The sequence below is a fragment of the Amphiprion ocellaris genome, chromosome 2 (assembly GCF_022539595.1).
Source record: "Amphiprion ocellaris isolate individual 3 ecotype Okinawa chromosome 2, ASM2253959v1, whole genome shotgun sequence".
Classification (NCBI taxonomy): domain Eukaryota; kingdom Metazoa; phylum Chordata; class Actinopteri; family Pomacentridae; genus Amphiprion; species Amphiprion ocellaris.
The window spans coordinates 28,108,334-28,133,973 of NC_072767.1; the positions used below are offsets into that span (position 1 = coordinate 28,108,334).

Genomic DNA, 25,640 nt, shown 5'->3' on the forward strand with positions numbered 1-25,640 from the left:
ATAAAGAAACTTCCTCCAGGCAGTCCTGATATTTTGCCTTCACGAAAATGGACAACCTGAAAACATAGTTCCTCAACAGTTGATGGCACAGCAGAAAAAAATAAAGATGTTTTCATCATGGTACTATGTTAAAGAGGGAAATGTGGTTATGCATGTGTGTGCATTAGTCTATCAACAGCAGATTATTTCCCAATCAAGCTGTTTAAACAATCAGCTTTGGCTTAAGGAAGCCGTAACTAACATTTTTCAGCTTTCTGGTATTTGACTTTCCAAAAGACTGGTTCAATTTCAAAAATCGTCACTAGTGTCTATAGTTGCTATATTTCCAATTTTTTTTGTAAGACAAAAAAGTGAGTTGCTTTGAGCAATATCACTAAATTAATAATAAACTATATGTGTGACTCCTTAAATACATGGAATATCAACATTTAAATTTTAGGCCTTCAGTATTTTCAGAGCCTTCAAGGGCATATACATGGGCTTCACACACAATGCAAGCTTGATAGTAAACATGAAAATAAACACAAAACTGAATCTGCCACAACTGGAGCTATGAACCTTCAACCACAGTTAGCAGGAGACTGCTCTACTAGTAACATGCAACACACTCTGCTTCTGCAGTTGACATTGTTCTGGTGGCTTCATTAAGCCGTGACCTTCAGCATGCGCTACGATGGTTTGCAGCCGAGTGTGAAGCGTCTGGTATAAGAGTCAGCACCTCTAAATCTGAGGCTGTGGTTATTTACCAGAAACCGGTGGATTGCTCCGTCTGGGTTAGGATGAAGCTTGCATGCTAGGTTTGATTACACAACTGAGCAGACCGCTACAACACATTTAGATGTTACAGTACACTTCTGTTGTGTTTACTGTCAGACTCTCTTTATGATTCTTTCTTTAATCTGTCTTCCCTATAATTTTATATAACTTTGTAGGCTTTTAAGCATATTTTTTTAATTACTCAGGTATATTCATCATTAATCACAATGTGGAGTCTTAACCCTCATTTTTATAACTTACAGGTAAATTTGCAACACCAATCTTGTTTCTCTACTGGAAAGCTGTTTGGCTCAACAGCTGTTGTGTCACAATAATACATATAATACATAAATAATGATGACTTGACTTTTTCTGAGTTACTTTGCAGTTCAGTCATTTCGTACCAATGCTAGAATAGCAACTTTTCATTCAGGATTATTGCAGATTTGATGAACGACACCATCTCTCTGAAGTCTCCTGGCATGGGCTACATTCTCTAAAGCCTAATAACAGTCGACAGAAGGTACAGAAGTCTAGTTTCCTCTCAGGCCATTTGACGTGCAATCTGCTGAAAGAGTATTACAGAAATCAACACGCAGTTATTCTCGTATCATGTCATTTAACAAGACACAATATCAAAAAAATAGCTGGTACCAGCTTTTAAAAATGTAATTGCTTTTTTTTTGTTGTTGTTAGTGCTTTATTGTATTACTGCTAAATCAAGTCTCTTTGGTATTTGGACTGTTGGTCAGAGAGGATACTTTATTATGTCGGGTTAATCAATAAATTAACTGATGAATATACTAGCAGCCCTGTGTCTAAAGACAATTGTCATTTTTTGCAAAGGACATTTCATGGGAAATAAAGTATCTTATCATGTTTTTTATCCTCTTAGACAATTATCAAAGGTAAAAAACTACAATACTAAAAACTGTAAGTCTCGTGAGAACAACAACCTGATTGACCAGGAGGTTGGCGCTGTAGGCTTCTAAGGCTGTGAATGTCCAAGCAAATTCCTTCTTCCTGTTCAGCTGAAGTACCAGGCTGGCAGCACAGAGGAGACGGCGCTAAAGACCAACTGAGACCAGTCAGCCAAACCATTTCAACTGCTGGAGCTGTCTGTGTGGATCAACAGCCAACCTTACATTCCTCTGCCATCGCCTTTGCTGGAGAAATGCCTAAACAAGGGGGGCCTCGGTCCCTCAAGTACTGCACTACACAACTTCCTCAGTTAATGGGATCTATTGATTTATTTGACACAATGTGAATTTATGAAGCTGCCTCTTTAGTGTGAGAGTATCAAAGCGTGGCTCAAAACAAACAGACTGAGATTCAGCTTGACACTCCAGTAATCCCAAGGTGACTCTGCTCTCTCAGTGAAGGTGCCACAGCAAAAAAACAAAAAACAAAAACAAAAACACACACTTAAGTTCTTCTGCTATTTCAGCCCCTACAGTTACCAACACTGTCAAACAATGAGAAAAGCACTGTGAAATTAACAACGCACAAATGTCACTCCTGAACACGACTAACTGGTTTGTTGTGCAGAAAAACATGAAACTATAAAACCATAAAACACTAAATTTCTTCAATTTGCACATGTGAAAATAAAGAGAGAGCAGCTTCACACAACGTCTTTGTCAGGATTACATAGTCTTTTATCCCACTGATTTCTTGTCACCCAAAGGTCATTTCCATAATAATGGTCTCCATTCTCCCTAATGGGATTTTGCCATGTGATTATGTATGCCAGCGTCTTATGCAGACACTATCAGCCCTGTCATCTTGAATTGCACAAATGTAATTACACAAAGCCTTTGATAACTAAACAATATAATTTAATGCTTGAGTGAAAATATATATTGGAGTTATATGACTCAAAATAAACACTAAAAGAAGATGGTACGCTTGAAAGAAAATTGTGTTCTTTATAATAAGAAAAAATTAAATGCTAATACCTGCTTTAAAAACAAGAATATCTGTGTAAGTTCAAGTGAAAAGATTCACAAGTAAGTATCACTGGAGGTACTTACTTGAAGGCCTCTCCGTCTCCCAGAAAATTACATTCTTATACAGCTTAACTATACTCCTAATTATATATTATATTGAATTAGATGTATGTTCTGACAGACTAAAACAGAATGTTTCTAATTGACAGACTGTATCTTTGCCATTTATTTTCTTGCAGATTCTATTTTACCCAGATCAGGATTTTATTCCTGAACTTAAGCACAAATTATTGGTGCCTAAACCTAACCATGAGTGAAAACTGAAAGTAAACAATCAGTGAAAATGAAACTTAAATCAATGCAAAACCTGGTCTCCTAAATAAAAGATCCGTTATTGACTTGTGCTTCCATCCTCCTTATGCAAGCTTTGTGGTTCTTCCAAACTAAAAACTTTTCCTTATATGCTGTAATTTTACATTTTTAAAGAGAAATTATATCAGTTTCAAAATCTAAATGACAATGCATAATTGGAAAATGCTCATGTATGATTTCTTGCCGAGAGTGCAATGACACTGTCAGGCCTGACCACTAAATATAAAGCCAACAGCCCATTAGCCTAACTTAGCATAATGGGTCAAGGCTTTAAAATAGACAATACTGTGTTAGATAATCTGAAAACTTCCAGACTGTTCTATAGGTAAGAAAACCTTATTCAAATTCCAATTTGCATTTGTAACAGTGCTGCAAATCCAGCTTTGGGATAAAACCTTGTGCCAATATGTTAAGATAAGTAATATTTCTATTTTTCAACATGTAAAATTGTTGAATTTTTTCAGATTTTAGCAGGCTTTACCAAATACCACTGTAGGTTAAAGGTTAGCAAAGGTCCAGTAAGCAGCTAGCTCAGACTTGTCTATAATGATGAACTATTTCTATTTCACAGCATTTTCTAATGATCTCATCTACCAAACCAGCCATCATTACTTCTGCTGACAGGATTCAAACACTTTGAAACCTCACGTGAGCAGCATCAGGCCAAACACTTCGGATTATATCTTCAGCTACTATTCTGACTAGTCATAGCGGTACTATAATAGTCAAAATGACATTGTTATCTGTAAATTTTCCTATGGAAAGTCAAACAGCCATTAAAAGCTGTTGAAATTAGTAGAAAGTAGAAATAATGTTGACTAATGTCATGATAGAGGTTTTAAAAAGAATAATAGATGCTTGAGATAGTTAAGTGTTTAGATATTTAGTTTTACTTCATTTTTAATACAGTTACAACCTTTCAAGCAGGATGTAGACAGATAATTTACATTGAAAACCAGTTGCCAGCGAGCTTACAGGATAGCTAGCTTACAGAATCAAAGCAAAGGAAAAACTATAGAGTCTGCTCTCTTCCAATGGTAATCAATGCTTTAAAACTCGCTAAAAAAAACCCACAACACAACCTGTTTGTTTCTTTCAGATAGAGCAAAGCTAGCTGTTTTCCTTATAGTTTCTAGCATAGCCCAGACATGGGATACATAGCATTTATTCGTTCTTTATCAGTCTGTCAGTCAATCTAAAGGGAAGTAATTCTGTCATTTGGATATTGGTCCCTGTTAATGTTTCTCAGGGCTTCATTCACATCGATCAGCCACAGCGATAGACAAACACACGGTAAGACTTTTGCCATTCATAATGATGCACTAATAAACCAAAAACTAAATCTAAATCTCCTAACAAATGATTGAACAGCAGCTGATAAACTGGAAGTCTGTCAGATGCTGATCAATCCTGTCTCCATGTCAGGAATCATTTCTAATTACAAATCCTTAATGAAGTTACTACTCTCATTTTGCACTCGAATCCTGATGCAGTTTTATGCTGCATGTATTTAATAAATTCAGAGGAAAGACTCCTTTAAACAGCCGGAAGCAAGAAACTAAACTTCAGCTCCTATTAACATTTTGTCAGAACCTGAAGAACATTCATTCATTCTTGGTGTCTCATGAATCTGACCTGTTACAGACTGTCTTCATTGCAGTAAAGCTGTACTATTGTAGGTATTTCAGTTCATAATAGATATAAAATTGTAGAACAAAGTGAATAAGAAAGGCGTTTTGTGATTTTTAAACTGTATTTTTTGCTCTTTGTGATGTTTCTGAATCTATATTGGTGCTGAAATGTGGAAAAAGCTTTGAGTGAATTGCTTCACATAACTCAGAGTACATGACTTATCCATTACCTTGACAGTGCAGGTTAGACTAGTGCCATGCTAAAAGTGATACAGAAATGCTACTAGATCTGACCAAGTAAGCTGATGCAACATCTACAGAAAAATGACCAGTTAACTCATTCAGACATGAAGCCGACACATTCGGTTCTTGTCAGATTAACAGAAAGCAGAGCATGTGTGAAGGAGACTTATTTTGCTAAGCTAAACTAGCTGGCGTAAGGCTATCAATCTTGACATTTGAATTATTGGCAAGAAAACAAACATATTTCACGAAATGTCAAATGACTTTAAAACAAAATTATCAAGTCATAACACAAAATAGAATGTCTGTAAACATGTGGAGGGTTTGCATGCAGAGTTGCACATTCAGTGGAGACAAAGACTATAAAAAGACACTACAGGACCATAAGGATCAAACTGGCAAGAGCCTTGAACCACGGGTTACACTGTTTGAATCTCTCAACCAAAAACAATCCCATTCTCTGGCCAAGGTTCAACATGAGCAACAGAAAAATCCTCCTCAACCTGTCCACAACAAACTTCTCCTTGGCTCTCTCTCTGCTAAAACAGGGAATGAGTGGAATGGCTGTGATGGTAGATTTACTGATGAAAAAAGGTGAAGCGAGAACATTCGGAGTGATAAAAGGGGACAGGGAGCGAGTGACAGTTGGGTTAAGACAGAAGTCATGTTCAATAGCAGGTAGAAACATCAAACAGTGAGTTCACAGGAAACCCATGCAACCTTGTCTTGAAGGAGGATTTTCTGTTGTGTGGAGTAGATTATATCTGTTCAAGCTGCTGACACGGCCTCATTTGCTGCCCGTAGTGTTGGAGGGGGATTAAACGATATAAACTTTAAAGCTTTAAACAATACCTTTCAAAATTAAATGGATTAAGGGAGGGATGTCTGATGGGGATTTCCCAAGGCTTTGTTAGTTTTAAACTCTACTCCTTTTAACGGAGCGAAGAAGGGGAGAAAAAAAAAAAAACACAGCAGTTAGAAATTTCTCAGGCATGTGACCGTTTTAATGAGGCGGCTCTCACGTTGAGGAGGGCAGCGGGCACAGGAGGGCTGCCAAGCAGATGGCTCTCATAAACATCATATCTGCTCTGTTTAGATACATGACTTCTCATCTCCCTACACTGAGAGGAAAACAAACCCGACCATCACCGCGAGCACTACCCACTTGCCTGCTTTTGGCAAGCTGTGCCGGCTCGTTGAAATGGCACATTTCCATTTCCTGCATTTCTCCTTCATAACAATATGCATGAGCTGTGCAATTGATATACATAACCTCTAATCTGTTATAAGTATGCAGAGAAGATGCAGCGATTGCGGTGGTGGGTATTTTTGTTTAGTGGCAGTTAGGATGTTGACTTTTATTAAATGTTATTATTACCATATAACTGAAAGTATATAAATACTAAGCAAGACAGAAGTTGTTGCTATGATTAGGCGCACTCAGATGCTTCCCTCTCCAGTCGGGATGAGAAAAAAAATTATATATATATATATATCAAACTTTGTTGCTGCCGCTTTGCTGTAGACATGTGACCATTCAGATGAAAGGGAGTCGATGTCAAACTGCTCTCCAAATTGAGGACAGGCTCCACATTGCCGAGTAGACATCAGTGAGCTTAAATTCGGAGGCATGTCAAGCATCGCAGGTATTAGGATGAAATCTCTCATTATCTTTCTTTAAAACATAATACGAGTGCACGACGGCAGGAATGAGGGGAGGTGAGGGGGGCTGGGGTTGGTACCAGGGGCTCAGCGCTCACTAATGGCAACCAAAGTGATCCCTCAGTAGTCACCTTGAGTTCTATTATTAGACCAGGACGAACACCTCCAAAAAGAGAGTGTGTTGTTTTGCAGGAGAGCGCTGCTTGATATTGGAAAAAAACTGACATTGCAATATTTACTTTATTGAGTTTTGAGAAAGTACCTCCCCAGACGACTTGTGCAACTCTATTTGGAAAGATAAAGTTACTTACGTTCAATGCAGTTCAACTTCAAATTATTTAAAAAGCGGCATGCAAAATAGTTTTAGTTTTAGATGGCATTCAGATTTCAGTTTGCACCTGTCTTAAAGAGCTGGTGAAGCAAATTAGGTTGTGCTGACTCGTCATAGCAACAATTGTGAGACACTGCTATCAAAGTAGCTGTTTTTGATCAACATTATCCTTATTGTAGCTGAATACTTCCATAAATTGTGTTTCTTTTTTCAATCAAATCTTCATTTTTATTGTTTCTCTCATCTTCCTTGCTAACACATTTTGTGTCTTATGAATAAAGACACAAAATGGCCTTTCTTCCATTGATTAGTCATGGAAAATAAGAGCTGTTCAAGCTTTCTTTTTGTTTCAAGTATAGGAAAAAGTAGCAGGACACAAGTTAATTTGCTTTCATTTACTTAGCAGTATCAATGCTGAAACAATGCATTGTGAAGTTGTAGTTTGCGGCCTCTGATTGGATGCTAGAAGCAGCTAAAATAAGGCTCCACTGTGATCACATGTGGTCGAAGAGATGACACGAGTGGAAAACAAAGAAGACGAAGCCTCCAAACAGAAGACGCCAAAACTGTGGCTGTCAAAAGTCACAAGGAATTCAGAGGCCAACAAAAGCCTATTTATCTAACTCTATCAAGAAAAGTGGACAGCTGGAGCACAGCAGCCTTGACAGCAGTGGGATTCCCTTGTCATTTCCCAAGGTCCACACACACACACACACACACACACACACGCACACACACACACACAGAGAGAGAGACGCATGTAAGACGATTATTCAGTACTACTTGTCAATTGTACCTTTTCAACCCGGATCAATGCGTCGTCTTGCACCAGGGGCCTGTATCAGCGCCACTCATTAACATGTGAGTGCCACTCTATCAGCCCCAGCTCCAAATAAATCAAAGGGTCGGCCACAGAAGAAATGGGGCTAATATTTCCTCAATAACCCCAAAGAGACACCATGGAGAGATGCAAATTGCCTCCCAGGAGACCCCGGGGGATGTGAAGGAGAAACTTGCTGGGAGGCAACGGGAAGCTAATGAGTATAATGGTAAATGTATACAAGGAGAGAGAGAAAACCCTCTCTATTCATACCAATTAAAACAATCTTATCAATGGAGGTGTACTGTAGAGGCAGGGCCCACGTCTAACCCCTTGCCCTCCTCCCCACTAGCACCTCACAAGCGTCTGTATTATTCAACACCGGCCAGGCTACGGTCATTAGCCCTGTGGGAGGCTGGGCCAGGCCTGGGGAGTTAAGCAGATTTTAAAAACCACTCACTCCTCACATCAAAACAAATCGGGCCAAATCAAAGGGGCTCAAATATGTCCTTTCTTCGAGGGGCGAGGGAGGGAGCTGCCATTGTTGTGAAAGCTTCCTTTCTGCAGCGTCGACGCAAAACCGGAAGGAAAATAAAAGACAGCAGCAGCAAGAAGTGGCTTCGTCAATCAGGCTGCATTTGCGAAAAAAGGATTACAGATGATTATAATGTCGTGACATGAAATAATATAAATTTAAACCTTAAGAGTGTTAAATATCTTTGCATATTAACTGGAAAATTATGACATTGATATATTTAATGAATTAAATGGTGCTTAACAACTGTGATATTGAGTATTCATTATTTTTTCTATTCCATTAGCAGATTAACAGCTAGTTTTGTGTGTGTGTGTGTGTGTGTGTGTGTGTGTGTGTGTGTGTGTGTGTGTGTGTGTGTGTTTTTCTCTATGTATTGCTACAAAGGCAGTTTTCCACTGCAGCTGCTGACACCATGTCTAAAACCTAAAGGAATAAAACAAACTCACATGTTCAAACACATACTCAAAATCTTTAAATCTCTTGATAACAGTTACAAATAAAGGGGTGTTGTCTTGAATCTGGTGCAGAAATTAGGAACTGAAATAGGAGGATGTGTTTCAGAAAATGTTAGATTTTTACGTATGAAAAAAAAAGAGATTTTTAGGAGGTAATAATAACCGAACTGGCTTTGATGTTTTTGTAGTACATGAATACATTTGTGGTTTTCTGGTATCTAAACCTAAACCCTATTTTTTGGGTAGGTTTTCCCCTTAGACTAAAAACATAAATTAAATCCCACATTTGAATGCATTGTGACAATACACAGTGTACCAAAATGTCATATTTTACTATTGGATGGCACCTAAAACCATGACAACCTGCTGAGCACAAACAAAAAAAAAAAGGAGTGGAAAGTCACAAAGTTATGCTTTCATTCAGAGTCCACGATACAAACAAAATTAGGGCCCACTAATCAAAACATTCCTCTGCAGCACTACTAGTGGTTAAAAACTCACCAGGATGTCTTTAAGTGAAACCGTATAGCTTTCCCATTGAGGAAATTTGGAGTGGGATGTAGTTTAAGGGAGCATTTGAACCACCTAACAGGGCAAAGAAATGCTTCAAAAGCACAGTATGGGAAGAAGAAAGACTGCCTCGGTCTATCATTTTGAAGGTCATTTATCAGGATGGAAAAATACACCTGACAGCAGCTGATTGGAGGAGGATTTGCCTCCTAGATATCACTGAGGAGACTGAAATGAAGGTTAATCACTATATAACTTTCTACATGTATAATCCTATACTCCAGATTTCATTGAGCATATCTGTAAAAGCCCGCCGTCAGCATAATTGCACCTAACCTGTGCCCCGCATGCTCAAATCTCTAAAATATCACATCCAACTCTGAGAATAAATGGGAAATTAATGAGGAAAGTGCTGAGCTCAACCTCAGATAGCTATCACAGAAAGGGTTAGCCGCCTCACGGCTCATGTACAATGGAAGCTCGCTAATCCCAACCCTCAAAGATAGAGGTTGTTTGGACTTGCGAAATGTTCAGAGGGATAAATACAAGACCGAACTGATTTGACATCCTTGCAGACTTGTGTGCGTTGGATCAGATTTAAAACATGTAATAAAGTGCATGTATGTTTTGCGTAGCCTGGTAATTTGAAAATATACAAAAATGAAAAATGATATACAGTGAAGGTACGCTACATTATTCCTCAAAAACATGCACTAAATGATGTCTACTATAATTATATGATTATATTCTTCTGTCATAATTGATTTAATTCAGATTTTTGAAGTGTTTTATTGCTTTTGAACAATATTTACGTTTCACATAATAAAACCCAGCATATATCCATCATCCCTTCTTTTATCATCAATCTAATTTAGAATGTACAGGCAAACCTTGCCACAGATTATTCAGTAACAAGACAGGCCATGTTAACTGGTGTTGCGTTTCAGTGTATCCTCCCTGTGAGGGCTGAGAGCATCAGTGATCATATTCTGCCCCTTAGTGGAGGAAACAGTCCATAGCCTGAGTAAAGCAGGATAACAGAGGGCTTGATCTGCAGCAGACCGGATCATGGACCGCTCAGCGCTTCATTCAGCCTTTGATGGGCCGCAACAATCTCACCTGCCCGTGAATTAGGATTCAAGTAGCTGCAGTCCATCTCTCCTCGAAAAGAAATTCCTCTCCAGGAGGAAGTCAGTCCCACGTTTCTTTGAAAGGGAAGTGTCAATCAATTTATATGTAAATTCAGATTTGTGAATATGAAAAGTATCCTAAACTGAAAGAAAAATCTGTCGTTTGGACGTTGTCAACATTAACTGTCTTCAAAAGCTGCTTGTGTGAGTTTTTTGGGGGGATTTTTTGTAACCAGGGTGTATCGTGTGTCAGATAATCTGAATACAATATTAAACTCTTAACCCTAGAAATTCATCCAAAAGGTGTTTCCGCAAATCCTTCACAGCAGAAGCTGCCGTCACAAATTAAGGAAATGAAAAACTTGTATCTTCGTGCCATTTGCTACAGTGGCAGCGAATGTTCACTGAAATGTAAGCAGGAAAAAGACAAACAAAACTGGGAGCTGAAATTACAGATACATATGCAAAACCAATGAAATGTCTGAAAAACATTTATTTGTAACAAATCCTTGAAAGTGGATCTTCCCTCACGTAAAATGCAGATTCAAATCCTAGGAGAACTTTATGAGACAGAGCAAATAACAAAATGCTCTGACAGCATTTAAAGCTTTCGGTGGGAATTTTAATTTATCTCATTCATGTATCGTTGTTTTATGAATGTAATTCTCTTTTAAATGCTTTTTTGAAGCATTTTTCTACTTTGTTACTATACTACTACAATATCAATAAATTAGACTAATTATCAATAATATTCCAAAGAGGTAGAGGTGTGATGGATTCTATTGTACACTCTCTTAAATTTCATGCCATTTCATACTACATGTAAAGTGTTCATTTTATTTGCTGAAACAGCTGAAACCTGAATAATACAGTGAAGTTGTATTATAGTTATTAATTACTCTGCAGATTAATCATGCCTTTGCATCACACAAATAATTGTCTGTTCAAAAAAAATGCGACACCCATCACATCACAGTTTCTAGAAGACCTACTTTAGATCTACTACCAGACACTACTGCCTACAAAATGACTCAACACATACAGAAAATAGTTGATCAATAAATTGTTGTCAGAGGGGAAAAACTGTAACAAAGTTTTCTTTTAAACAGCATCCTAAATTAAATTAACCTGCAGACAAACAAAGCTTCTTGTATGTAAAGTCTGTGCTTTATCGGATTTTATCACGTCATTTACCTTTACAAAAAAAAAAAAAAAGATACTCATAACACCTCTTGACCACTACTACATATTCAATGATGGTGCAATACCAATGTGGTGGAAATTTCAAATCTGAATTTACAGAAGTCACTTACATTTGAAGGAAATTAAACAAAGACGAGGGTATTGTAAACACTCCCTGCGTGTCAGTGATTCTGTTTCCCACTGGAAAATAATCAACAGCCAGCCTGTCACTCCCTACAACCTGCCAAGTGTAGGAGTGGGAGCAGTGACACATGTAACTGACATCTCAGATTTAATTTGACTGGTAATCACACCCAGCTATAGTTTCAGAGCATTTCACACATCTGAGCTACAGTTTCAGGTGTTAAGCTGGTAAGGAGACATGCAACTGTGCCGCTGAATGATAACACCTCTTCAAAGACGGTCACATTTTAGGTTTATGCTCCACCAGTATGATTATAATAATGACAGCTAAAGAAAGTTAGACTCCACACAACACATTGTTTTAAGATTTTCAATTAAACACGCAAGCAGCATTCATATTAACTTCATGTCTATTTGCTCAAGCATATTCATTCGGTGCCCATTTAACACAAATTATATATACGCTTCACTGCAGGTCACCTTCTTGTGATCCTTGTCTGAATCATAAACAATGAATGGATAATATCACTTCTAATAAGAGACAATATTCAAATAATGCCACTTGTCATATCAGAGAAACTTGACTTGAATTGTGCGATTAACCCAAAAATATCCGGAAAAGTGTGTTTACTTACCAGTCTATGTTGAGGTACGGGATTCCACCACATTGTTCTTTGAGAACGTATCTGTAACAGGGAGACCAGCAGTAAGCAAATGTTCTGAAACTTCGTTGGTAAGACTGAAAGGCCACACACCACACAGATGAAATGGGGGAAAGAGCTTTACTAAGATTTCAGTAAGATTTTGTGAATCCATCTGACACACTCGGCAGCAGAGAATCTGTCTGCCCAGTTTCAGCATTTGTGTCATTAAGTGAAATCTGCTGCAGTCAGTTCAGTGAGCTTACTTCACTATTGTTTGGGGCCCATTATACCATCTTCTGTTTGGGTAAAAATGTCTTTATGCATTATGTAATAACAACAACTTCAAATTAACCAAATTTCTCACAATAATTATTTCTATTTAATTATTTTCTTCTTTGGTGTGGTAAAACCAGTCTGCACCACCAGGAGTCAGCACACCTTTGCCCACCTGTGCCTGACCTCAATGCCTAACCTCAGTGGTAGCCCCACTGAACGATGGCCCCATGTAGCTTCCCATGGATCAAGGCTCAGCCACCAGACAATTGCCGGAGTGATTTCCTATCCAAGAAAGGGGCCTTAGTTCCAGGTGAGGTCGTGTCGCTCTCTGCCAGTTCATTGGGGAATTTCACTCTGGTAGATTGTCCCTCTGGGTTGGGGGTGAGTTACTGCCCCAAGTACAGGAGTTGAAACATCCTGAGATCTTGCTTATGAGTGACAGTAAAATGGAGCATGAGATGGACAGACTCGTGAAGCATCAGGACTAAAGCAGGTGTGGTACCAGATAGTTATAGCGAAAAGGGAGCTTATTCTAAAGACAAAGCTGTTGATGTACTTGTTGACCTGTATTTCAAATTTCACCTGTGGTCATGAGGCTTGGATATTGATTGAAAAAATTAGATGGATGGATTAATGGATGGATCGATGTAGTAAAACTCAACTACAAATTTACTCTGGGTCTTAACTTTTTTTGCTTCTGATTTGATCCAAGTCATTTAATATTTAGTATCTGCCGATATCCAGCATCATTTTCCTTGATAATACACACTTCAAGTATTGCAGATTCGCAATAGTAACTGATTGCACCATCAAGTGGAGCTTCTTACTGTTTAAACTGTAGGGTGCCATGGAGGTGGGCACTTCTATGTGGCAAGCAGATCGTATTGTGGGAGTGTAGCTAGGAGCATCGAGGCAAAGACTTCTGCACAACTTTGATCCAGCGCACAAGTATTGGAAGAATTAGGCTTAAATACGAAAGCATTGCTATAGCCCAGTGGAATACCCAATTGCTGTTTCAAGTCTTTTGTCATGTGACTTTGTGACAATATATACAAACAAAGAATCGGGCATAGGTTTATATATCGATCACTTGAAAATTTCTGTGATCTGTGCCAACCCCGATTTTAGAATCGGGCTAAGAACATCACCAGTGTTGCTATCCCTAACTTGTCTGGATGAGGGAAAACAATGTGTAAATGCACATAGAACATACTAGGTGAAAGGTCACTGAACTCCACCTCTTCCTGCTAACTCAAGCAAGCAAAGCAAAAGCTTCAGGCTATGGCAGTAATGGTAGCTTGACAATGGACAAAGAAAACAAGCAAATACGAGCAGTACCACTTTCTGTTAGTAAATACTACATAAAATGTGAAAAGATGAGTGACGGGTAAGCAATCACATTGTCACAAACTGGGCTTGCACATTAACGAGGTTGGAAGAAATGATCTAAAACGTTGTAATAAGACCACATATTCAGTATTTTACACCAACCAACGACATTAAAACCACCAGCTTAATACTGTGTTGGTCAGCCTCATGCCACCAAAACAGTTCTCAGCCTTGGACGCCTGGACTCCACAGACCTCCGAAGGTGTTCTATAGTGTCAGGCACCAAGACGTTAGCAGAAGATCCTTTAAGTCCTCAAAGTTGTGAGATGGAGCCTCCATGAATTGGAGTTGTTTTTCCAGCATGTCCAAAGATGCTTGATTGGACTGAGAACTGGGGATCTGGGGACCAAGTCAACTTGAAGTCTTGGTCATGTGCCTCAAAGCCTTTTTCAACCATGTCTGCAGGATGGCAATATGCATTATCCTGTTGAAAGAGGGCGCTGCTATCAGGGGATACCTCTGCCATAAAGAGGTGCATGTAGTCTGCAGCAATAGTGCATCCTGCTGCAATCTCTTCCGCAGAACAACAACACACTTGGCAGTCCACATAATGAAAAAAAGAGAAAGAAAACATGATTCATCAGAGGCTTTTGGTGGTGGACAGGGGCTAACATCTGCAGTCTGAGGGGCCTGCAGCTACACAGCCCCATACGCAGCAACCTGCGACACTGTGTGTTCTCATACCTTTCTATCATCACATCATTAAGGGTTTCAGCAGTTTGTGCTACAGTTGCTCGTCTGCAGCATCAGACTACACGAGCCAGACTTTGCTCTTCACTTGCTACCACGTTGGGTAGGTACTAACCACTGCATACCAGGAACACCTGTCAAGACCTGCTGTTCTGTAGAATGCCCTGATGTAGTCATTTAACCAGCACAGTTTATTTAAGTTGGCCAAATCCTGCCTATTTTTCCTGCTTCCAACGCGTGAACTTCAAGAGCTGACTATTGACGTACTACCTGATATATCACACCCACTGATGGGTGCCATTGTCACAATATAATCAATTCTGCTCACATCAACTTCAAGTGATTTTCATGTTGTGATTAATCAGTATATATTCTACATAGTCTCTGCATAACAATTAAATACCCCTTTTGTGTGTCAGTGATTCATTATACTTTTATCATACTACAAAGGGATGTTAGTTATATACAACAAAAAAATTATTCATTATAGAAATACACGTGATTTTGGAGGTTAGGGCAGCATTAAAACTACTGTCAGTACTAATCACATATACAGGATAGATGAGAAGCTATTACACTGAACCACATTTTATAGCTGAAGTCTCCAAGACCACAAACAGAAAGGTGGACTTCAGAACCATATCATCAATTCAAAATTTGAAGAAATACTCTTTTTAAGATATTTTCATACAAATAGGAAATGTATCAAGCTAAGAAATCCATTTAAACATGTTTTGTGCTTTAAATGTAAGCAATACAGGATCTGGGCAGAAAATGATTTGTCAGTTAATTAGCTATTAGTTCAATAAACCTATTTGCATAAGTTTGCATATTTTAAGCAAAAATGCTTAAACATCCCTCCCTCCAAATTCTCAAATTAAATATTTTGCTGTTTTTCTTTGTTTTATGCAGCCGTAAAACAAATGGCAGGTTTATGGACAAAACAAAGACATTTTTCATTATTTTCCAACATTATGCAGGTCAAACAACAATTAGTAATAATAATGAAAATAATCTTTAGTTTCAGCCTCGCTGGAAACTGGCAGAACTGAGCTAAATATATTTAGTGCCAAAAGACACTGTGATAGCTTTAATGATATGCAGATGGTGTAGTGGTGTGAATAGTGAGTGGTTCTATGAAAACATGCCACCCGTATTTCATTGCATCTGATATATTTCTGCAAACCTCAATGTTCTTAGTAGGTGCATCTGATTACTAAAATAACTCATCTCTGCAGCTGTTCCTCAGCTGAGTTGTTAATTTAGGCCAGTGTACTCCTATTTAAGTAGTCCCAGGTGTCTTCATTTATAGCTGTGTAAGCAGCCAGTCAGGCCAACAGAGAGCACATAACTGTTTGCTATGCTGAGCATTCAGGGACTTCAGGCATCTTGGTTAAAATATTTGACCTTGTCAAGTGACATATAATCAATTTGTGGATAACATGCCTCAACCATCTGATTTATTTAGTCGAGTAGTTGACTCCTTTACTCTCTGCAGTATACTAATGCAGTAAAACCGACACGAGGCTGTTAAGCTGCCACTGATTTCTTCTATAGCTGTGTGAGCTCATCCATAGACACCTGCAGGGAGTGATGGACGTACTTATATATGTCTACACTTACATTATACAGAACCTCCACTTCTGAGCTGACAACAGGGATGCAATGCACACTCGCCGTCTGCAATGGAAACAATACAGAGGAAAAATTTGCTATTATGCTAGTTACCTGAGCTATTAACTGGTTTTTCAAATGGTTGTTTAAAATGAAAGGCAACCTTACATTTTCAATGGATAATAATTTAATGCTTCTGTGTGTTCCTCATTGATCTAAATCATGAAGAAACAGGATTTGACTCAGTGACGTTTTTACCACCAGTGTACTATTATTTGCAACCAGCTATACCAAAAAGCTCTCTCTTGATACAATCAATCCAAGGCAAACACAAAGTTGAGTTAACCTATTAGAACTACCATGTACAGACTTCTTATTGTAAAACCTCGTTTTGATTTCATTTGATCACAGACATACCACTACCATTACATATGTTGCCGAATATGCACCAACGTGAAAGCTTTCCTAGCATACAATGGCCCCATCATTTTCCTGTTTTTCAATATTACTTTAACAATGTGTGCGTGTATATGTAATGAATACTGGCTGATATATCAAACGACATATCAATACCAATGGGCCAGGCTCTAAAACAAATAGATTACAGTCACTGAACAATGCATCACTATCAAACTGCAATGTCAGAAAAGGTCCCTCATCTAATCTTATGGAGGTTCAACCATAAAACTATTAAGTCAACATAAAATGAAGTATAAAATGCTTACACTGTCTACGGATTATTTGATCTAGCAAACTCAAGAATGAGTTCAGCGGATCTCTGTGTTATTTGCTTTCAGTTTTGTTCAATGTCAGGAACGCTGTTAAATGTCTAGGAGGCTACATGGCAAATTGTATAAGATCCTTCACAACAGAATACATTCAATTTAGAATCACTTGCTACAAGTCCAGGTCAAATCCAATCAATCCTTAACAAACCAACCTTTTCAGATATATCAACATGTTCTATCGCTGAACAAATGCATCTTCAGCAGATGAGACTATTCCTAAACCTGTGCAGCACATAGTGAAAATCTTTATAGAAAAGTCTCCCTACTCAGCAGTCATCTTGGTACTGCGCCCAGGCAGTTATATCCGTTCCAAATATTGCTTATCACCTCTCTGTTTACTAATGAGACATGAAAAATCTTATTGGTCAACCCAGACTTATAACTTTCATAACCTGAGTACATTATCACTCTCACAATCACTCTGTTGCTAAAATGCTATTTAAAGGCCCCACATTCAGAAATTCTGACATCTCCCACAGTTTGGCTTTCAAGTTTCAGCACTACGTGCTACAAAGTTGGTTAATTTTACCATGACTGTATAACTCCTCATCTAGTTTTGTCATAAACTGTCTGTAGTTTTAAGTACAGCTGAGCTGCAAAACAGTTGATCACATAGCATCTGACAGGAACATGATTGACTGTATGAAACCAGGACTTTGTATTGCTTCTTTCTCTTTGAGTGATGATTATATATAGAAATATTGGCATTTCACAGCTGTTGCTTTTAACCCATGTGTTTAATGAGTTAATAAGTTAATGTGTCAGACAATGTTGCAGTTATAAGAGCAGAATTTTAGCTGGAGCTGAGCAACGTAGAAATGGCTCTGAAGAGTCATTCCATGTCAGCTCACCTAGGGCCTCCCAGTTTAGGCCATGGATTATCTTGAAAAAAAAAAAATATCCACAAACTTCTACATAAACCATAGAACCTTGCAAAATCCCACAGGTCTACACCAAATACTTTTTGAGTTATGAATTTTTGAAAACAGGCCTTCGAGACTAAATTTTATAACTTCAGCGATTCTTTCAAAGCATCTTTAAAGCCTCACCAAGGATTTGGTTGATTTTTTTTTTTTTTTTTTTACTGAATGTCCTAGAAATCTAAAGAAAAAGTTTGAACTTGTAATCATGTCAATAGGCTATGCTGTTTTTTGTTGTTGTTTTACAGAAATTAAAATCATTTAACTCAATCATTAATCATCAAATCAAAAAATCTTTAATTTTCAAAAATTCATATCTTCATTAATAGTCATTCAATTCCAACCAAATTTGGATGATTGGTTCTAAAAGTTAACATGGAGGGCCTAGTTTCAAAAATTCATAATGTATTTGGAGTAGAGCTGTGGGGTTTTGTAAGATTCCATTGTTTAGGTAGAACTTCTTGCATTTTTTTTTCAAGCAAATCCATGACCTCAACTGGGAGGCCTGGGGTGAGTTGGCATGGAATGACTCTAAAGTGGCTGCAAGTTAACATGCAGTCGTAATGGACTGTGTTTCATCCACAATTTCATACATGTTCTATTGTCTGACAACAGAAATAGAAAAATCTGTAAATGAAAACAGCTTATTGGGCACCCAGCTGTATTAAACTGCAGTTTATGTGAGCACAGAGAGCAAGAGAGAAGCAAACAGCTGTAAACAGAGAAAGTTTAAGCTGTAGTGAAGCATAACAAGCGACCTAAAAACACCAAATCCACCAAGATCTTGTTTAATGGTTTCAAATCACTCTCAGAATTTCCACCATCTCTGAACATCCCCAATCACAGAGCTCTGACCCGTTGTCATACAAAGCTAAAGGTAGCGTTAACCACATTACAAGTAGCCACACAAAGTGCTAACGCTAAAGATTCTTTTGTTTTTGGGAAATTGCCAGCAAACATAAAAGTAATCTTCTGTGTCGGTTCCTGAGATGCTAGGAGTGTATTAAGACTGCATGAAAGTAGCAGAGACCTCCACTTTACACAAATGAGGTGCAGCAGTTAGCAGGCAACATGACATCCCTTTGCTTGAAACGCAATGCAACGCTAATAGTACGTGTCCAAGCAAGGCAACACATGGTTTCCCAACATCGCAAGCTTGATAGGCGTGTCACTAGCAGGTCACATGACAGACCCTTTACCTTCAGCCCTGTGCAGGCATCACACCAACATGGCGGCTCGGCCACAAACTTTCTGTTTTAATACGAAAACAGATCACCAAAAAGTATTTCTGAAGGTCCTGTATCCTGTGCCTGTTTTCTCTGCAGATGCCTCTGGATCTGGAGCAACACATCTCTGATCTACAGTTGCTGGCCTCACCACCTGCTATGCTGGAGTTTGCATGTTCTTCCTGTGCTACTCCAGCTTCCTCCCACAGTCTAAAAATATGCAGAGGTTAATTGGTAAATCTGAATTGTCCGTAGTTGTGAATGTGAGTGTGATTGTTTGTCTGTCTGTGTAGCCCTGTGACAGACTGGCGACCTGTCCAGGGTGTCCCCTGCCTTTACCCTAAAGGCTAGGTTATGCCTTCTGCACGAACATGATGCTCGGAAATGAGACGCTTGGAAATCCGCTCGAGAGAACGTGTGTGTGGCTTTATACTCCATGCGGTGTCTGCTCCCAAACTGCAGGGGGCAGTGTATCACAGACACACATCTACCACAGTACTAAACTAGAGTAGAAGAAGTTTGCCATTGTCTACACCACTTACAATGTGGCACTTTACCAAATAGTTGCATTTCAACAGTTAGTTTCAATTTCACACCATGAATTATTCATAATCGGGTTATCACGGTGAACTCTGTATGATGAATCGTATAAATGCCTGTATTTCTGAACTTCTGCTGCGAGGAGCTCCTGTCTTCCGGCGTGTCTCAATCTTCATTGTTAAAAAAATTTGGAGGTTCACAATTTGGAAATTTTCCACTTGAGGAGGACCATGTGAGGGGGCGTGGCTGCTAAAAAGACGTCTTTTTAGCCCCCCCTCAGTGTCTCTAATGAGGATTAAGCAGTGTGTTGATAATTGATGGATGGATGAAAACATTTGAGGTGAAAAATAAGTTATGCAAGCTGCTGAAACTGTCCTCATTTTAGTTTAACAACAGCTAGTTTAGAGGTTTCACGAAAGTTTTGCAAGGTGTTGGACCACTGCTTGAAGCACCTCATTTGCATAATGTAGCCAAGACTTTGACTTTATGCAAAAGAGGTGCGGGAAGATAGCAGGCAACTCAACGCCCCTTCTCTAGAAACACGATGTGACGCAACCAGAATGCGATGTGGGCCATTTTACATAGACAGTGAATGGAAAGCATCAAAGTGATGAATCCTTTGGACAACATGAGCGTTTTTGTATTTGTTAGTTTTTAAGACAAACAGTAAAAATAGATTTTCACCACATGGGACCTTTAAAATCAGTAAGTTGGGGGGGGCGGCAGAAATATCAAACTTTAAGTTTAATATGCAATCTTTCAGGCATGTCCTGCAAAATTTATCAATGTAGAAATAAACTTCATGCCATTTCCAAAGTAAACAGCTCATGTGTAAACTGATACACTTTAGCCAAATAGCTAAGAGCTCCTCAGTAGCTGCTAGCTGTGACTTTATGTTGACAGGTTACGAGCTGCTGTAGCTGCTCTGTAAACAGGCACACTGACAAAGCTACATCTTAGACAAACACTCAGACTTCAGTGAAACTACACAGCAGCATATTTCCTAGTTATCAGTCACTGCGGTGTTTTCCTTCACAGCGACCCGCGACACCGACACATCCCCGGACTAATGGCCGCACCTGGCGGCAGCGTGTCCCGGCTCACATCAGCCCGAACAGCCGCTGAAACACCCACCTGACGACCACCGCTCCCGTCCTCCGGCTTGTCATTGCAGCTCACACCGTCTCTGCTTCTGCTCGACTGTCGCCATCTTGCTGTAAAATCACGCAGGTTCCACTGTTCTGCGGAGGAGGGGGGAGATGAGCGTCACCCAAACTGCACGTCGACCCCAGTCCGAGCAAATGTGGACAAACACGCCTAAAAAACTGCACATTAAAGCGACACATGTCCTAAAATGTGAAACAACACGTAGTGGAACACTTTTTAAGTTTGTTAATGCAGCATGACCTTGACCTGAATAAGAATCATTTTCAGCCTACTGACTTTAAATAATAATAATAATAATAATAATAATAATAATAATAATAATAATAATAATAATAATAATAATAATAATACAATGGGCTACCCAAGATAGAAAAAGCAATTTGATTTTACTTCAACATTTAAGTCATTATAAGTGAACCTGTCTTACTGTCAGGCAGGGTAAAGTTACCTTGCAACTAATGCTCCATGTGTACATTTCCTTTACCTTGCTTTTCCTTGCTTTACCTAAAGAAGAACACGTGTTTTTTTGTTATCTGCCTTGCTGAATGTAGCCATTAAAATTTGTTCAGTTATGTTTAATATGCATGAGAAAGTAAACTGCAAAAATATAAAGGCAGCTTACAAATTGTCTTCTTTTCTGACTTGGAAAAAAGCAAATAAATAAATAAAAGCAAATCTCATATATGTCTACTTGGATAAGGGTTACATTTGCCCAACTGTGCATGAAAAAGTTTTTGAGCTTTCAAACCTCTGACAAATTTACAGACTTAATTCACACTCAAGTTTGGTGTGACTTTAAAGGGCAATGATCGGACAGCATGACTGTTAAAGGTCGCCTTAAATGGAGCTGCATTCAAATGACATGATACCACACATGAGAACGAGAACAATCTGTTTGATGCTGGTATGTCAGAGTCGTAGTCAGGCAATTAAATGTCCACTAAAACTCCACAATTTGCGGCTGAAGAAATAATTTCTGACAGCTCTACATTCAGGTGTCTGACAATGTGATCTTATACCCTTAAAATGTCTGTCAACTTCACCAAGTCCTTCAGGAACAGTGGGACGACTTTCACCACACAGCATCAACATCCTTATTAAATCTATGCAATGCAAATGTGTGACTCTTTACTGACTTGTGGTTTCTGGTCTATAACCCTACTGTCCATCTGCCTATTATTATTTTCCATATAGACGTATTTGGTTGTATCTTGGCGTCCATTCTGTTATAGAGATGCCATGTTGGAACAACAAATACTTAATCCTCTCTGTTAGAAAGAATGGGAGAGTCCTGCAAAATATTCCATGCTGCCTTCATACTTTTGGTTAGCATATAATCACATATGCTAAAATGTAATGAAAACACATGATGATGAGCACAAAATATGGAAAATAATTACAAAAGTCTTGTGTGACCTACTGAAAGGCACATGTCAGAAGGATTAGTTAAATGGTTCACCACAGTTCTCTAAGTAAGAACTCTGCATGATTTTGTAAGTTTTCATGTAATATAAAAAATTATTTGCAAAACAGGGCATACAGAAGTGTGAGATAGTTTTATACTTTATGGGAAAATAACCACACAGGAGCTAACAAGAAGAAAGTCAGATGATGCAATAGCTTGCTTCACACGGACTGATAAAGGGAATCTGTGACACATGTGGAAACCGTATTTTAGGAATGTGTACTGCTTTCATATGTCAGCTGCTCTCGAGACCAATTCAGTTAGTTGTACTGTCTGTGCTGTTTGCAATAAACCTACAAGGGCACTGAGGATCGCTGACTCTGCTTATTTTCTTCTCAAGTGTTAGTCCAGTTCAGTGCATGTGTTAGTCAGAAAATACTCCATGTCCTCCCCAAGGAAAATTTTGAGCATTGAGCACTTAATTTCCTACATTCTGGTGAATTTTTATACACCAATTTGTTATTTAACTGCATCATTGTGGGCTGGAAATGTCTTTATGTAAAGGAAAATGCAAAATTCAGGCACCAGGGGACAAATGAAAATATAATGAAATATCATGCAGCAAGACTCTCTGTAGATCAACTTTTCTCATTTAATATCATCCCTGATGAGACAACACACACATATTGGTATGATTTACTCATTTGCCCTCTTTTTAGTGTCTTTTTTTGGCACAGTAACCTCTTTAAATGTAAACGCTCTCCAGGATAAATTCATCTGTTTTAATTAACATACCTCTGGCATTGCCTGTTGAAATCTATGTTTGAACACAACAGTGTCTATCTTGTTTATCTGACAATTTTAATACCTTTTGTTTTACAGAATCACTTAACTATTATACCATCTATCTATCTATCTATCTGTCTGTCTGTCTGTCTGTCTGTCTGTCTGTCTGTCTGTCTGTCTGTCTGTCTGTCTGTCTGTCTGTCTGTCTGTCTGTCTGTCTGTCTGTCTGTCTGTCTGTCTGTCTATGGGGGTTAAATGTGACCCTGAACTGAATTTTAAATGACTCAACTGAATGAATGAATGAATGAAGTTTCACTGGTGAATGTATGTTGTATATTTAATGTGCAATTGCTCTTGTACAAGTAAAGCATTGAGCTTTAACCCTCATTTAAATTCTAGAATAATGATGCATGCTGAAAATGCATTATTAATGCTGTCTCATGGTTTTTCTCGCCAAAGTGTTAGTTGCATGTTTCCACTGAAAAAAAATCATCAAACTTCTTGAGTCAGGGGGACAAATCATGTCATCATCAATGTCTGATGAGCTGATTGATGGTATTTGGTTGATTTTTTTTAGGGTTTTAAGCACACTTAAAGTCATATCTGATGTTAGAAATATGTTTCGTAGCTTCATTGTCTGCTGTTTTTTTGAAAGACATCGGTGAGGACATCTGGATCATGTTTAGAGGACCAATGACGACACACAATCCACTGCAGTGCATTGAATTACATTGGAACAACTCCACTTAAACGCCACTTAGAGAGTCTAGAATAATAAAAATTACACTTTGCACAGACACAGACAGACTATTACTTCTGAGTCTAAACAGAGAGTTAAAAACAGATTTTTCAAACTGTGCTATACTTTTATCGTGTGAAATAACTTGTGTTTGACCAGGACATGGAGGGAAACTCTGTCTGTGTGTGGCGTCTGCATCACTGTGCTTGATTGGAGTGGTAATTCTCATATTCACAAACATGTGAAATATTCATTGGATTAAGCAAACAACTAACAAATCTTTCAGTGTACATTGCTCCAGTGACTGCTATTATCAACAAGAACCAGTCTGCAGACAACAAAAATGTCTCAGAATCTGTTGAATATTTATAGAGTGGGCAAAATATGACTTATTTATTTTTGCTAAATTATTAAAAGTGTGGAATGCAGATCATTAATCATTAATATTGATATATTGAGAAACTGTAAGACATAAATATTTGCGCATAAATATTTATCTGCTCCATGCCAGTGTGTATTAACTCTTGGTTTAGCTCCTTTTTCAACAGAAATATGTTTCTTTCAAAGCTATTTCCAAGTCACTTACAGTATTTGTGCTTGCCTCGCTGTGATCTGAGCTCATCATCGCACCCACCTAGATGGCAGAAAACACAAAGCAATTCTGAGGAGTGCGTTGTCTTTTTGTGTGAGAAATAGGGATTGACACAATCCCTCTGTTTTCAGAGCATGAAGTAATTCTTTTAATGGCCTGCCAACTGCGCACTCCAAAGTTTGATTTTGCTCTGCAAAATGAGAGCAAAAATCTCTAACAATTTATTATGCTGTTTGTGCCTTGCTTCACTAGTTATCGTCTGCAATTTATTTCCTACCTTGGGGTACTGCAAGCCATTTTTCTCCATTTTCAGTGGCTCACTTTTTTTCTTTCTTGATCCTGCACGCTGCTGACTAAACTCCTGCCTCCAGCCATGGTGTTGGAACATCACAGAAAACTACATCATTATGCTGAAGCCGGCTAACAAAGAGAGGCAGAGAACCAGTTTAAATCACAGGGCACAAGACGGTGTGTGAATTACCGAGTTCACTAACTCAGAAGCCGCGATTTCATATATTCTCTCTCCGGTGGCGCAGGTGAACCAGCTCACTAATGAAGGCTGTTCCACACCTCAGTCGGAATTCAAGGTCAGCACCTGGACACCCTGCGCCATTTTAAATTCTATTTTTTGTATTATAAATTAAGCTTTAGTCCAAACATGAATCTCATGTCTGCATCTACTGATGATGATGAGTACCAGTGATGACCTTTTCTCCAGATATTTATGAATACATTATTCACATGTGAGCTTCTTACTCTGACGTGTCATGATGATTTTTTTTTTCAGTAAGGCAGCTAATGCATCACTTACTGTACTACTGTATAATGCCTGTTAATGTGCCATTTTTATTTTAATTTTATTTTCAATGCATTGCAAACTGTACTTAAATAACGGTGGTCACTGCGTAGTAGCATCATACTTTCACAATGCATGATATTTTTGAAACTGGTCAGAGGGTTTTTATGTAAAATCCTATAGTGCACTGAGTGGAGTTCAAATGCCTCAAAGTTCAAAATATAGTTACATTCCACCACTGATATATTGACAGCATTTCTCAACCTGGATATGCTGTTATATTTTCTATACTGAGACAGTAAATTATTTTTGTAAATCCCTATAATTGCATGTACCTGACACTTA

At 38.5% G+C, this 25,640-nt stretch overlaps 1 protein-coding gene across 2 annotated transcripts in view; it reads right to left on the reverse strand.

Annotated features, from left to right (window-relative positions):
- Positions 1 to 21,085, reverse strand: part of znf644b (zinc finger protein 644b) — a 35,488-nt gene extending 14,403 nt beyond the window's left edge. The window contains exons 1-3 of one of the 2 annotated variants that reach the window (XM_023280008.3): positions 20,945 to 21,080; positions 16,346 to 16,402; positions 12,359 to 12,409 (exon numbers count right to left, since the gene is read on the reverse strand). The gene's annotated coding sequence lies outside the window, so the exon portion shown is untranslated. Of the gene's footprint in view, positions 1 to 12,358; positions 12,410 to 16,345; positions 16,403 to 20,944 lie in introns of both variants that reach the window. The other variant, XM_023280005.3, reaches the window with a different exon arrangement.
- Between the last annotated feature and the right edge of the window lie 4,555 nt (positions 21,086 to 25,640).